Consider the following 16610-nt stretch of genomic DNA (forward strand, 5'->3'; position numbering starts at 1 on the left):
CTCCCCAGTGGACTGAGGTACCTGCATTCAAGGTCATTTCTGTTATGGCACAACCCTACAAGCCTGGACCTGGTACCTGTGGCAGCAGCTAATTGTGCATAATTACAGTTGGAGCCTCCAGCTATGCAACCTCTTCTCAGTGGCTTGGTAGGTATGTTTAAGCTCCTGCTCTAACTTTTGTTCCTCACTTACTACCTTGTAGGCATGCCTGTGCCTAGCCTTTTACCCTGCTAATCCTCATTTTACCTCACCTCCGCTTGCACATTTGACTTCCTGGGTTGACCTCAGACCTGTCCTGTTGTTACAGGATTTCACAGTAGGCACTGAGCTGTGGTCGACCCAATTTTGCTGTGGCGCTTTGCTCTTCTTACTGTGCTTTGCTTTTCTTAAGCATTTTAGGACTTCATTCCTTGTTAGTCTACTTGGCTATCATCCTCAGCTTTTGTCTTATATTTCCTTGAGGAGCAACCCAGCTTTGGCTGCTGCCTACCATCGTCCTGATACGTAAGTGCTGTAGATGTATGCAAACAACAGAGTCTTTATAGAGCCTGCTGAATCAGTAGGGAGCCAAATGAGTTGCAAAATGACTAGGGAAGTGCTTAAATTTTAGTTCTATAGAACAACTTAATGTGGAGGTAGAAGCTTTTTTACATTGTCAAGCTGTTAACTAACATAAATGTCAGCAAGTGAAATCTTTATATATAAAGATAATGCTGCAAGAAAAGTGATAAACACTAGCACCTAAGAAATAGGATTCTGGTTACCTCTTTGTTCTGTTCAATTAATTATACCAAACAATGGCAAGGCAAAATAATAACCTAACTTTAATTAGTAAAAGGAGATACCATAAAAATCCATTCACAATAATTTTTATAGGAATAAATGTGGATCTACAAAACTACATATAAGAGGCTATGTGTAGACAACAAATAAGGGGTTTACCTGTTAGCTTTCATCATCATTATGTACTTAAATGTTTAAGGACACTTCAGAAAATGTCTTTTGTGAACTTAATATCTGAATAGAAACAATTTTGTCTATAAAACCTATAAAAACTGATGTCAGCACTACCGTGTATGTCCCAAAGGAGACAGACTTTCTGTCACTAAAAGATTCTGAATGCCTGACATAATTATTTTCTTCTGTAGACTTCTTCCTGCAATGCCTAGAAATATTTTGAGCATTGCAGGGAAACAGTGTGGTCAACAATTGATAGGCTTTTAATTGTTATATTTGACCCATGTGGCTTATGATAATGACTGCAGCAATATTTTCTCGGTAAAGTTTATAAGCTATTTGCTTTCCTGTTATGCTGGTGGAGACTTTGTTTAGCTACCTATCAATTTAAATGTTTCTATTCCTGTAAGTCCTCTTATTCTAAGTGAAAAGATGCTCAGATCTGGAAAGCGCCAGCGTCAGTTAGAGCTGTCCTTAAACAGTAAATTTATTGAAGTCTAAATAAGATCATATAAGCAACTGCTTATACTACCAGTAAGCTGGCATGAAAATCAAAGGGAAGTAAAAATCTGAGCAAGCTGTGTATAGTCTCTCCAAATATTCTTGTGTTATACTTTGGGTGAATTTTGCTTCTGGTTAAGAAACTGTAGGGATCAGTCATCATTAAAACTGCAGAAAGCAAGCTGAGCAAGTCGTTGCAGTATTAGCCCAGAGCCACCCAGGTGAAACCACAGCTACTGTGGCTGCTGACATTTCTTTTCATTCATATGTGCCTCCGTTGCTTTTCAGTAGGCCACCCACTGTTCGCTTGCATAGTGCTGTATATGCATATTGGAGATTATGCACTATCATGCTCTATTTCTCTAATTTTTCCTTTAAATAAAAAAGCTCTAAGGCCTTCTAGATGTGTGGCTTTTGATCATTATAAAGCATGGATTACTGGTGCCTAGAAACTCATCTCTTCTTGCTAGGTATTTCTGTTTGTTAACACACATTGGCTAAGATGACAAATGCCCCACCTGTTGATTTTATTAAGAAGTACCAGTAAACACTGTTTGCTTATCAGAAAGATTCAGATTATCAGAATATTAGAAACGCATTGAAACTAAAAACTATCTAGTAGGTCAGACAAAATTATTTAAAAAAATAGGTTTTCTATCTACAAGCTATTAGCCTGGAGTGAGAAAAGAAAATGAGCTTCAGTGCATCAGCTTGAAAAAATCTTCAAGTTTTCATTAAACGAGCAGTTACCATGGCTGGTATTATACTTTTACTACTAATTAACCTTTATAAAAAAGGATAACTGCAGTTATGTCACAAGGGTTAACTGAAAAAATGAATGCAGGCAGAAAGTATGAATATATTCATCTGCTTGACTTACAAAATTCTATCACAGCATTTCTGTCTTTCTGACAAGGGAATGTGTTAGTGTGAACAATGAAGTGCCCCCTCATCTGTCTTTGCACCTAGGAAGGAGTATTCTGGATTTTCATTTATTGGTTCTCTCACAGTTCCATTAAAATGTGTATATGGGATGTGCACTTATGAATATCTCACAGAAGCCTGCATACTTCAGTGCACAGAATCCTAACTTCCCTTAGGCTGAGGGAAGGCTCAGCTGCAAAAAATCACTTTTGGTCCAGCGGACTAGGATGTGGAATGTAAAAGCTGAGAACAATTATTTTTCTCCCTTTAGTGTCCTCAGACTGACTAGTCTAGAAGAAACTCAAGAGATTACAATTAGAATGGCATATTAAACATTCTGAACTGGGTTTGAGTATGCACGAGCCCAAGCCTGTTTTTGCACATCCTACATATGCTTTCTATCTCGCTTTAGGAGAAGAATCCCCATCTCTGGAAATATTCTTCTTACAGAAAAAAGGAGATATTTCTGGTACCTCCATCAGAAAGGATGGGTATGACCAGCCCTGGGCTCTGGGGTGGAGAATAGAAGGACTAGAGTTTTATTTATCATCTATCAAACCTTCCTAAAGATTGGGGTTTTGTTTGTTTGTTTGTTTGTTTTGTCTTTATACAGTTATCTTCCAAGGAGATGGCTTCTTAAAGAATGTCTCTAGTTAGGTAAAATTAGGAAAGCATAGGAATGTATATATCCTAGCAGGTCTGGCTAACTGTAGTGCATGGCACCAGACCTTTGCAGGAGATGTCATGCCAGTCACCTCAAAACTTCCTGGGAAGTTACCTGGTTGCTGATGGACTGAATGGATTGGAAATGTTAAGCCTGAAATGAAAACTGGGTATGAGCCTGATCTGGCCCTGCAGGATATATAGGGATTATATAAAAATCAGACAGAACTAGGCTAAGCTCTTGCTTTCTGGGTGAAAATAGTGCCCTTAGTACCTGTTGCCTGCTTGGTACTCTGACTTCCCTGTCTTCTGAGTAGGAAATCTCTTTCACTTGTAGAGTAGGGACCAAAGTCCTGCATATTTCTCTCTTCTGAACATGGTTTCAGCCTGGGTTCTGTTTTGGTTCTGTTTTGCACAGCAGTAATCAAAGAAGGCAAGAAGCTTGCACAGGAAGTATAGTGTGTCTATTAAGGAGCCAAAATAGGCACACTGAAATAAGATCATTTTGTGTGATAGACAAGGAAGATGAGGTGTCTGTGTTAGGCTAATAATGGTGGAGTATAAATTTGTAAAGGCAAACTAAAATTTGATCCTGCAAAGATGCTGTGTCTATAAGCTAACATCCCTCTTGACACTCAGCTTGATTGACAAACTTAAGCACAAACTTGTGCACACCAACCTTCAGAAGCAGTTGTTGTGTAGCCATTGAGATTTTCTGTGCCTCCATTATTTTCTAACTTTTACATTATATACAAGAAAACAAAGATGCTGTCTATTCTTTTTGTCTCTGCTCAGGAAATGAATCAGTAATTGATTTTTCTAAATACACACACACACACACACACACACACACACGTATTTCAGTGAAGTTAGTTCTAGTTTTACAGTTGGAGGGTCTGGCATCGTCTTCTCACCAACAGAATGGGTGGATGGTTCTCACAGTAGCTGTGCACATTTCTTCATGTCATTCACTGTATTTGCAGCACTTGCATATGAAAGTATCAATATATGTATATAGCCTTCAGAGCCATGCATCCCCCTGTCAAGAATTTACTATGATGGTTGTCCCCCAAAAAAGCAGTGTGTTTCATGATAAAGTAATCTTAAAATAGAGTACTTCAGAAAATTAACAGCCAAAGTAATTTTCTTTATACGAGATTGCTTTAAAGACAATTCCAGAGGTGGTTGTTGTTGTTATTATTATTATTATTATTATTATTATTATTATTATTATTATTATTATTGGTTGAAATGTTTATGGAAGTCACTTCTTTTCTTTAGCTCTACAATATTTAGTATGAAAAACTCTATCTAGCACATTGTCCCTTGAATTTGCAGATGTGGGAGGAAAAAATACTAAAATACTAATCACTAACAATATAATATGTAACCTAGTTATGTTCTAAGATCAACACTGAACCGTACTACATAACTGTAAGAACATCAGATTGAAAACACTAGAAGATGAGGGGGAGGGAAAAAAAAAAGCTCTGGCTAGTGTTGTAAAAGCCTTTTTGTTATTGCCTTATACACACAGATTACGCTAATCCTTAACATCAATTTAAAAAAGCATCCTTCCAGGCCTATATCCAAATTCTGCAGAAGTCAACCCATAAAGCAGCTCTAACTCTTTTGTAGATTTTTCTCATGATTAAAACATGATTAGGATATAAAGAGTAACAGAATATTGAAAACATTCTGAAATTGTGTAGATTAGAGGTCTTTTTTTTTCCCAGTCTGTTTGACCCATTCTATATAGTTCAAACAGCATACAGCAAGAGATAAATTCATTATTGAGTTCCGTGGGATGCTTCATAAAACTTTTAGGATGAGTTTTCTGTTATTCTAGCAAATTCCCTCCTACTACTATCAAAGTGAATAAGATTTGACAGGTGGATCTAGTAATAGCTAATTTTGTTTCTTTTATTTTTAAGAACTACTGAATATTTATCTATGCTTTGAATTCTAATTACCTAATTAATAGGATAACTAACCACCTAAAATTACTTGGAAAACAGAATTAAATATTTCTGTGCTTTAAGAGGAATATATTAACTAATTTGCCAAAAGTTCAAGCTTACAAATGATTATTCTGTCATGCCAATACACATCTCTTAACAGCCCTGGAACTTTGCACTTTCTATAGAACTTTCTCCTTTTCCTCCACTTACTGAGATTTTCTCATCTCTCAAACAGGTTTGTTTATTTTTTTGTTATCATATTATACGTTGGTGGTGTAAGAACTTGACCCAGTGTTCTTTTGTTGATTTTGAATTTGAATTTCCTTTACAGACAGAAAGACTTGCTCTTGGGCCAACTCATGGCTGAAACTAGTAGCCACTCCTTAAGAAAAGGCACAAGTGAAAGGAAGTTAAGGATGGTGGGTTTTTTTTTTGTTGTTTTGTTTGTTTTGTTTGTTTGTTTGTTTGTTTTTTATGAACTGAGGCTATGAAAGGAAAATAATAATCTTGTAATGCCAGGGTTATGAAGGAAAATCTTTAGGACTGGAGAGGAGATGGACAGATAAAATAAAGAAACAGAAGAGTTTAGGTTTGGGAGATGTTCTAGTATTGGAGATTTTTGAAATCTAAAAATAAACAAGAGTTTTGGGATATTCTCAAATACTTCAAGAGCAAAATGAGTGAGTAGAGCCCAAGAACAGATGAGGGAATGATGAACAAAGACTAGAGGCTTTCAGAAAATTCTGAGATGAAAGACTTGTTTATAACAAGCTCTGTGAGCTTGCTGTCCTTCCAGACTTTAGAGTGGGCTTAAAGAACTGCTGAGATACAACTCTATCTAAAGGTACTGCAAACTGATGAGTGACAGATACAAAGGGAAACCTGAAACATAGGCACAGTGCTACCATGGGTTTGAAGAATCCTGCTACTTGGTGCTACTATAAAGAAATGACTCCTTGACCTGACGTGATCCACAATGATATGCTTGTTACAATGAAGTATAGATACTAATATGTACAAATGATAGTTTTGTCTCTTGACTCTGAAAAGATCAAAGATTATTTTCATGTCAGTATATTTTAGAGAAATGTTTGAGGAAGCATAGCTTTCAAAAAAGAAAACTTGAAACCAAATACTTGTTATTAAGTCTTTGTTGATTGGGTCCCTTTGATTATTCTGGAATATTGGAATGAAGGTAAATATAAAATTATTTTTTATGGATTTTTACACTAATACCCATGTTTTTCAGCATAGGATTTTGGCAAAATTTGACTGAACATATTGCGTTAAGACGGTCCTGTACATTTTGCAGGAATTTCTAATAGTTTTAAGAGTCTAGTAAAACAACATTTATCAAACTGGGATATGATGTGAGGGCAGGAAGAGCAAAAAAGGTGTAAAGCACTGCAATGTATTCTTATCCAGTTGTCCCTGTTATGCAGCATAAAGTTGTTCAATTTGCTTGGAATAAGGTGTGGATCAAGAGATACCTGTCCTAATACACTTCTATTTGCTTGTGTTAGTTTTATACATCACACTTGTCCAACCTCTATTTTTTTTTTCCTAATAATCCTTATCTCATGAATCAAACTACAATATAAAACATAAGGTTTAAACTATTTTTCACACTGATTTGGTTTGGGCAACTTTCTCATTGCAGCAAGAGGTAAATAGGAGAGGAAAATTAGATGCTGCAGAAGTTTGAAGTGAGTTGCTGGGCAGTGAAGAATAGTAAGCATTTTTTTCTATAAATATGGATGCTAAATTGTTTTTCTGATTCCAGAGAAAATTCTCACATTCTGAGACAGGCTTTATGGAATTCTAACAGTTAACAGACTTTAAAAAAAAATTTATTTTATGTTTCTTCTATAACTTAACCTGACAGACTGGATGAACTTTAGATGACTAATTTCTTAGTTTTGAAGAGTACAAGGAGAATTGTTATATTTTTGTTAGCAGAGACAGACCCAAATTACTTTTGGTATTTGCAAATACACTGGTATTTGCATTTGCATTAAATTTCTGTCTCTAAATCTAGAGTCAATGAACTTCAAACAAATGCGAGACTTTGGTTTCAATTAAATAACTTACTACAATTTTTTCGTACAGATATTTATGACCTTTAGTACTCATCAACTAAAATTAAATGATATCAAGTGTTCATAATGGAGACTATAAGAGAACGTGTGTATGGGTCCACAGGACAGGTATTTCAGTGAGGTACAAAATTTACTTTTAACAGCCCTAGTGGCAATACTCAGTCCACAGTAGTGCTTAAAATAATGTAATGAAGAGAAGTATTTTTATTTCTAAAAGATGAAAAGAGAAATGACCTGCTGAAATGCTATACCGAAAATATTGTTTGAACATCCAAGTTACCATGAGGTATTCTGAAATTTTCATATTTGATCTCCGTAGTGTCCTGCTAGCCTCTAACTCAGGGTGATGACGTAGATATGCTGGACAGACATAATAGAAAACTGCAGGCATAAATATCTTTTGCAACATGAATGCAAATCCCACAAAGGTGAATATCTAGACAGAGGATAGGATGTGGATCCACATCCAAAATTCTGTTCTCCCTAGAAACAGTTACCTTTGGATTTAAAAAAGATGTTTACGTTTAAGAGCACATGCCTTGGACAGGAAATCTGTACTATTTCTCTTCCCAAATACAAAGAGGGAAAATAAAAATATATTACTTGTGTTAGCTATTGTGCTATCTAAGAACTGGGTGAGAGCCAGTAGTGTTTAGATAGTGAAAAGAAGTTGCAATTTTGAGAGGGCTTTTTGTAATGTAAATCAGTAGAAAAGGGAGAAAATTTGTTTTACAATTCTCTTCTTCAAAGACTTCCATCTCTTTATAGGAAGAACCACATAGGAAATTATTGTGCTATAAAATCCATGAACAGCAATCTTCTTCCCAAAAACCATTTCGCTAAGTGGAAACAATGATCACACCTTATTCCAGTGCCAAGCACCAATTCCCTCACCAAAATTCTTTATAGAGGCTCAGTTCCTTGTTGTTTCTGGAGTCTGTCTTCTTTTTCCCTCTTCCTCCTCTCAGCTTTGTCACTCAGCAGACTGAAGGAGCTGTTGTTGCTGTCTGCTTTGGGAAATGGCAGACAATGGATGGAATTAGAGCCCACCACCATTCTGAAGGACTCCTATACCACATTCGATACTTAAATTGAGCTAAAGTGGGATTTCCCAGCCTTGGCTTTCTGTCCTTTAATTTTTAGCAGAGCATTTCTCTTTGTTGCTGAAAGAACTGTGGAATGATACTGCTTATTCCCAGCACTCCAAGTGGACCCGTATGGCTAGAACATTCTCCAGGTGAGTAGGAAGAGACCATTGTCACTGTGTATGATGAACTAATGGTCACCTCCTCTGCTGAAGGTGGGGATGTCTGTATGATTTTGTTACTAAACGTGGAGCTGCAGAACTCTTCTACCAGAGTCAAACTGACTTGGACCACTTACAGAACTTGGCCAATCTGTAACCTCCTGGTGATTGTATCTTCCACCTTTCCCCACCCCTAGTGCCAAATAAAACCTGGAGATGACAGCCAGCATCTTTATTTCTACTAGATAGAATAAATTACAGCTTCAGTGAGGAACAAAGTCTGACCTCAACTTACCTGACTACAGATGAAGAAAGATTGTTTCATACCATATCTCACTGAATATTAGATGAGGTATATTTGATAATTTTGTTTTTAAAATGGGGGGGGGGGGGGGGGAGGGAGGGCGGGCTTAAAAGGTGTTAAATGATAAATGTTATCACAAAATGGGTCCTGAGATGGAGATTCATATAAAATGACTACTAGGCAGTGGGAGCACTATAGGAAAGGACAGGAGGAAAAAATGTTTGGAGAAGAAATGTAAGGGATGGATAAACAATAAAGAGGACAGGCATTAGCTGAGAAAGTCAAATGTCTCAAATATCATTTCAAAGTGATATTTCCACCCCACCCCAGCCTGCATACCTTTTAACTAAGGTATCATGTGGATTACTTTATAGAGATCTTCCTTCACTGATTTTTGTGGTACTTACTGAGAAACCTTAGGAAACTCTGTTCTATATCTCTTTGCATAATTTTAGTGCTAGAAAAATGTTTAGTGGTGATACAGCTCATTGATTGCAGAGAACACATCACATTTATGCTATTTTATTTCTGTCTCATAAAACTGGCAACTTTTTGAGAAAGACTTTCCTTGATATAGAACAGTGAATCTTAGATGGAGAAATTTCATTTTAATGAGCTAACTTGTTTAGAGTGTTTTTTGTTTATAATATTTTGTTTCTATCATGTGCTGTACTTACAGCAAACACTGACAGACTTTTGGGGGGTTCCAATGGCAGTCCTGAAACATACCCAAGTGCCGACCATTTATCCATCCCTTATAGACCTCTGCTGCTCTCTGAATGTACCATTTTTAGCCATCTACTTGGAATGCTTCATTTCCATGTGCTCCAGATTTTAGCAATTCCAAATATATTTGCCCTGCTGAAATGTAAAATCATTTCATTTCAAACGTTTTCCACATAAACATGATTAGTCTGGGAAAAAATAATCCATGAAGGCTGAGAAAAGATTCTCTCTCTCTCTCTCTTTTTTTTTTTTAAACCATTGTCCTCTATTTACTTGTGAATGCCCTCTGAATTACATTGGTCCCAAACTGAAATGTTTATGGCATCGATTAATTGCCTATGCTTCTTTCATAAGGTAAAAACTCCTATTTACTCTTTTTCTCCATGAAATACAGAGTTGCAAGAATCCACATTACCGGTAACTACCACAATATTTGCTAGCATCTGAACATAATCTAATAAGTTTAATTCCTCTATCTTACTAACCAAAGAAGTTTCATTTAAATTTCAGTTTACTCAGCAAGGAGCACAGGAGAAAGGAGGAGTCTTACTCTTGATCAAAGAGATAAAACCGTATAGATGCTAATCCTAGAATTTCCAGAGGCTGAATACAGGTTCTTAGTGAGTGGGTTCATTAACTGTTATTGGAAAGGCTGCAAATGACTGTTTCCAAGACTATAATTACAAGCTGTCATTTCTGTGCAGCGTAACATACATGGGGGCGTTTTCTCTTGCTAACTTTGGCTCAGTGCTGTTAGTGGAGAACTGCAAATGGGGTCACTGATTGCCACCAGGAAGTTCATTGTTGTGTTTTCTAGACTTATGTCTGCGTATTTAAACAACTATAACTTAAAATAGCCAGCATTAGCCTTACTATCCACCTGATAGAACCAGCACTCCTCTCCCAGACAGTTTTTCCTACAAAGGATTGCCTTGGCCACCTGGAAGACTGGATTTGGGATTTCCAGATGCTCAGCAGATTTATTGCAGCTTTGTGTCCTCTGGTAATTTCTGTGCCTCCAGGAAATCCTACATGTGTTCACTATTTTGTGACCTAGTCCTAGGGCACATATACAGTACAGGGGATGCTCTTGAGAATGGCCATGCTGACTGTGGCATTGCACGAAAATAGGTGGTCTGTGGTACAGCAGGTCCAGCTTTGTTCAGAAGAGTGGAATGAAATGCAGATGTGTTTCAATTGCAGTTAGACTAACTATATGAAACTCTTCAACTGATTGCACTGCAGATAAGTTGCCATGACATGTACCTGCAAAACTGGGAATGGGTTAAACCATTACCCTGCATTTAAAGGCTAGTGTAGAGGGGAGAGAATGGACTTTTCTCCATGTCTCTGGTAAACAATGAAAAGGAATAGTCTTAAATGACAACAGGTTTCCAATCAGACTCTGGTTATGTTTTCTTCTGTGTAAAAACCGCAAAGCACTGAAATAGATGGCTGAGGGAGACTGCAATCTTCATTGATGGTAATACTTAATGGCAAATTAAACAAGCACCTGTCAGGAGATACAGATCCTGCTTTAAAAAGGATACTGGCCCAGGTTCTTTCTAGGTTTATTTCCCTAGCATTGTGTGCACAATATGTCTGACATGTCCCAAAAGTTTCCAATTACTGTGCATGAGCAAACCATCTGTGCAAAATAATCTCAGGATGCCTGATACTTCCTGGAAGCATTTTTCTTACTGAAAGAGAAATATAACTGTTCTTACACATTCATACAAATGTCCATTCAGAGTTGTTGTGTAGAGGGGATAAAAAAAAAAAAGGCTGATAGAGACATCAATCTGAAGATGTTTTCTTAATTTACTTAACATCTCTTCACAGTATCACAGATTTCTAGGTTGGAAGAGACCTCAAGATCATCGAGTCCAACCTCTGACCTAACACTAAGTACTCCACTAAACCATATCGCTAAGCTCTACATCTAAACGTCTTTTAAAGACCTCCAGGGATGGTGACTCCACCACCTCCCTGGGCAGCCCGTTCCAATGCTTAATAACCCTTTTGGTAAAGAAGTACTTCCTAACATCCAACCTAAAACTCCCCTGTCGCAACTTTCGCCCATTCCCCCTCGTCCTGTCACCAGGCACGTGGGAGAACAGACCAACCCCCACCTCTCTACAGCCTCCTTTAAGGTAACTGTAGAGAGCGATAAGGTCGCCCCTGAGCCTCCTCTTCTGCAGGCTGAACAAGCCCAGCTCCCTCAGCCGCTCCTCGTAAGACTTGTTCTCCAGACCCCTCACCAGCTTGGTCGCCCTTCTCTGGACTCGCTCGAGCACGTCCATGTCCTTCCTGTAGCGAGGGGCCCAAAACTGAACACAGTACTCGAGGTGCGGCCTCACCAGAGCCGAGTACAGGGGCACAATCACTTCCCTAGACCTGCTGGCCACACTGCTTCTTATACAGGCCAGGATGCTGTTGGCCTTCTTGGCCACCTGAGCACACTGCTGGCTCATATTCAGCCGACTATCAACCAATACTCCCAGGTCCTTCTCGGCCAGGCAGCTTTCCAGCCACTCATCTCCCAGCCTGTAGCTCTGCTTGGGGTTGTTGCGCCCCAGGTGCAGGACCTGGCACTTGGCCTTGTTGAACTTCATACAGTTGACCTCAGCCCATCGCTCCAGCCTATCCAGATCCTCCTGCAGAGCCTTCCTGCCCTTGAGCAGATCGACACACGCACTTAGCTTGGTGTCATCTGCAAACTAATCTCTTGCGTCTATTTAAGTAACACCTGATTCTCCCAAGAACAGTGTAAGCTGAAGATCCTGCAATTTTTTATATGCAGTCATGCCTTTCCTTAAAAATTATCGTAGGATCCAATCCTATGAGAATTTAAGGGCATATGTAATAAGATTTGCATTAGTCAGTAAAACTGTAAAATAGTACTTGCCTAAGTCTTCAGGATCAAGTCCACAACAAGAATACTTGATGTTGTACTGAAATAGTTACTCTTGTTTAAGAAATGCATCAAAACACTTTCTTTAAACATTTCCCATTTCCTTGTGGAAGGAAAAAACAAAAACAAAAACAAAACAAAGCAACAACAACAACAACAACAAAAAAACATATCTATAGACGAATTATAGTGCCAGTGAATGATATTTGCCTAGCTGTCTGTCTTTACATGATAGGCAGTCATTTGTATACAGCTGAATTGAATGGTTGAAGCTAGAATCAAAGCCTTTAAACAAAATGAAATTCCTCAGCTTCAGAAAAGGTGATCATCAAAACAAAAAGTGCTCTTACATAAAACACTTATCATGGAAGGCAGTGGACAAAGACCACGAGAAGTTATAAGCAGTTAAAATAACGGACATTTGAAAGCCAGTGAATCCAATCTTAAAAAGATCACTTCTGAAACTTTCTTAAAGTGACAAGCATGCCTCCAGCTTATATTAATTCTGCATGTTTACATAATTCTTATAGACATGTATATTATAATGACTTTTGAGGTTTACACAGAGTATGCAAAGAAAATTATCAATACAAACAGAATAAGAATTTTAAAGCACATTTGGTAAAAATGCAACATATAATTAACATAAGCACCTGTCTATTCAAAGAGTGAAATTTGTAAAGCGACTCGTTACTTTTAGGATTAAGAATATTAAAAAAAAAAAAAATAGGAAAAAATATCTTGCACTGTCTTTTTCCCTTGCTTGTTTCTGTTGCTGCAGTTTTATCTCGATAATACCTGGTGCTACTGATTAGATCTGGGGAATGCTCAGACCCACTCAGACCCACAAAAAAATTTATCCTGTCTGGTGCTCAGGCTACAGTGTGTTTTGCAGTCCTGGAGCCTTTCTCTCATTTCTAAATGAATAACACTCTGATAATAAAGCAAGAGTTAGGTTAGGGGGAATTTAGTATAGATTTTTAGCCTAAAAGGATGAGGCAGAAAAAAAGGTGGATGATACACACAGAAAGAATAAACGGAGGAAAGTTTGCCAAAACCATCTAATATTAGTTTTGTGTTTTGTACTTACAGCCAATCTTGTTAAAGTTCCACACTACAAATTGGACTCTACTGAATCAACAGACCCAGAAAGAAAGATAACTAAAATGCAAAATGGAATCTGAGTTTCACTAAAATCCTGAAGGATATCAGATCCGTCCTTCAGCCCATGCATGGGTGACAGAAATTTATTCACAAGAATATGTTGTGAATTAAGTTTTCTAAACAAAATGCTTAGTGTACAACTTTGGATGTGTTGGTACATTCTAAAACTACATTAAATAAGGTAAAACACTTTAAAACACTTTTTTTTTTTAATTTAAGCAAGTTGTGCTGCTTTTAAATAGTCATCTTATTGATTAGCATAATCTAATATCTCAAATGTCTGTTCCCTCTACACAGGAAAAAATACATGGAAGACAAAGGTCAAAAGGGTGAGATCTGAATGAGAAAGTCTGGATGTGGAAGCAGTGAAGGAAGCACAGAAGAATAATATGGGTTATTAGGCTCAAGGGTTAATAGTATCTTTGTCAGAAGGTCACAAGTATTACCATATATCTACATGCAGCTTCGAAGTCACCTAGATCAGAAAAAGGAGGAGAGGAGAGGAGGGGAGGGGAGGGGAAGGGAGGGGAGGGGAGGGGAGAGAGAGCCTGAAGCAAAAGACACAAGAGACACACGGAAGAAAGTGAAGGACAGACTGAAATAAACCAGTAAGAGATGATGACAATAATAATAATAATAATAATGAAAAAAAAGTTGGAGCCATTAGACACCTAGATAAGGAGACAGAAGCCAGTCAGTACATCAGCAGAGATGCCTAGTGACTCACTGACTTGAGGCAGCCTGGAGAGACAGAAGATCAGTTACTGACAGCTCCTAATGGGTGCAAAAAACAGCACAGTGTCCCCAGTTGAAGCAGAACTCAGAAAAGGTGGTGAGGATTTGAAAGCCAATGTGTTTTTTTTCCATTCTGCACCCTGAAAGAGCCTTTCATCTGACATCTAGAGCACTTCTAGGAAAGTGGCTTTGGCCCCTGCTGTAGATGAAAGCTGAATCTTAGTCTCTTGCTTCCTAATACAGACTGTTAGGGAGCAAAAGCATATCCAGTGACACAGGAGGTGAAAAGGAAAAACAATACCCTGGTCAAATCCAGAGGTGGGGTGAAGTAAGGGTAAGGAATTTTTTCTTTTTTATAGAGAATTATCTTGGGTGATGGATAGAGGGTTTCCTTAGTGCTCTGAAATATAATACCTGAAGGGATTTGAAGAACCATTCTTGTAGCCAGTGTTTCCTATTAACTCAGTGGCTTCTTGCTTAGCTTGCTGGGTGGCTATATCCCGCCCTAAGGCTCTGATTTGCCTCATGCTCTGTGTTGGAATTTAACCTCCCTGGAACAGGTGCTGCACTTAACAGGCATCATTTGGAACTGTTTCATTGAGAAAATGCCTTTTATTTTTCCAAGAGAGTGTCATTAAAATCTTGTTCCCCTGCTAAAGCTCAGGATAATATAGCCTCATTTATTTATTTATTTATTTATTTGTATTTGGCTTTGCTTTAATTGGTGAAATGGCATGTTAGTTAATTAACTATGGTAGCAGCTTTGGCTTATATTAAGTTTCTATACCTTATAATTTAGAGTAGGGATGGCAAGAAAATATCTTGACTCTGTCCCTGTAGATAAAAAATACCTGGTCAGAAGAAATGGTGCAAAGTATAGAGGAACAGAGTTTAAGTAGGCTAAATCTGCAATTTCAGGGACAGATTTATAGATAACATGAATCTGGGCAGTTTCACTAGACATGACTGTTTCATACTCCATCAAAGAGTATGTATCTGGCAGAAATGGTTCTATAATTTCTTAAGAAGAACATTTTGTTTGCATCATTCATGCTAAGATAGCACCTCATTACAAACCCTTTAAGATAATTTAGGAAAAAGTCGGGAAAGAAATATATGTCTGCCTAATGCAACTTAGCCTGTACCCCATGTTGACTACAGTTACAGAACCCCCTCTGGTATGTCTAATATAATGTAAAGACTGAGCATCTTTGCTTGATGTACTGTGTTGATGAATTACTGTTTACCCATCGGTCTCTGTGTTTTACGTATATATATATTTTTTTCTCGATATCTTGCAAGTCTTAGTTTGTGAAAGAGAAAAGTCTTTTTTATTTTTTATTTTATATTTTAATAACAGAAAGCCAGAAGAGAAAATTAGGTAGTTGTAGTCTATAAATTTGTAAAGACCAAATGAGAAATCTGTGTCAGTCCTGCGTATAACTGAAGTATTTGATCTGTACCTTTATTTGGGGGACTGCCTATCTGAGGATGACATTAGTTACTGCAAATTAGTAATCAAGTTAGATAAATCTGGAGGAAAAAATAAAGATTAAGGATGTAGTGAACAATTTATATGTCTCTGCCAGTCATAACAGCTGTTAGAAATGTCTGTTAGATGCTTTCATCAGCTTTGCTTTCATCCTGTGACTAACATGATAGCTGAAAAGAAATGTACAGGCTTTTAAATTTTCTTTTAAAATTTATTTCATAGGATGAGTTACTCCAGACGAGGTGAATAAGAGGGCATGTAAGAGGTATACTGAATAAAGAAGAAAATGGAGACGTAAATTACATAGTCAGACCCTCTCTCACAATGAAAGAACATTAAAAGAAACTGGAAGACAAAACACTGTAAAGCTAAGTATATTTGCAGGAAAAATACTAAATTAGAAGCACCACAGATGGCATGGACTCGATCCCGTATTGAAAAGATGACAAAGTTTCTCATTGGTTTTAATGAGCTTTTGTCTCTTGTTGTGAGATGAATTTGAAAGCTGAAAGAGGGGATGTGAAAGGATTTGTGCCTAGTGGGAGAAGAGTATGCCTCGCTCCACTGGGAGTTAGTTTTGCTGCATTTTCACCAGTGGAAAGCTTTGCATTGTAAAACATCAGCTCAGAGCTGGAGAGAAACTCCCTCTCTTTGATCATGGCAGAGAAGGGGAGAGGTTTCTAGACTCCTACCAAAAGACATGTCTGTCTGTTTGTCACCAACGTGAATGCCAAGAACAGAAAGAAATTATAGCATCAGAACTTATGTTACAAGATTTGCATCTGAGGCTAAAAAGGATCCATTTCAATATGCAGCAGATCATCTGGCAAATTTGAGAAAATAATTCCTAACAGGACTTACCTGAACAGATGGAAACAGTCCATTGGGGGAAGCAGGGAAGATAGTTAAAGCTGTGGAAACTTT

At 37.7% G+C, this 16610-nt stretch overlaps 1 long non-coding RNA gene across 2 annotated transcripts; it reads left to right on the forward strand.

Moving 5' to 3' along the window:
- The first annotated feature begins 61 nt into the window (after positions 1 to 61).
- On the forward strand, positions 62 to 15562 carry LOC308193858. Of its 2 annotated transcripts, XR_013950011.1 has the most exons (4): positions 62 to 147; positions 8549 to 8703; positions 13388 to 13640; positions 13757 to 15562. It is a non-coding gene; the product is annotated as an uncharacterized lncRNA (long non-coding RNA). The 2 variants fall into 2 exon arrangements; XR_013950012.1 differs by lacking the exon at positions 62 to 147 and having other exon boundaries at positions 7315 to 8703.
- Positions 15563 to 16610: the final 1048 nt, after the last annotated feature.

Source organism: Anser brachyrhynchus, assembly GCF_964034855.1.
Source record: "Anser brachyrhynchus genome assembly, chromosome: 4".
Lineage (NCBI taxonomy): Eukaryota > Metazoa > Chordata > Aves > Anseriformes > Anatidae > Anser > Anser brachyrhynchus.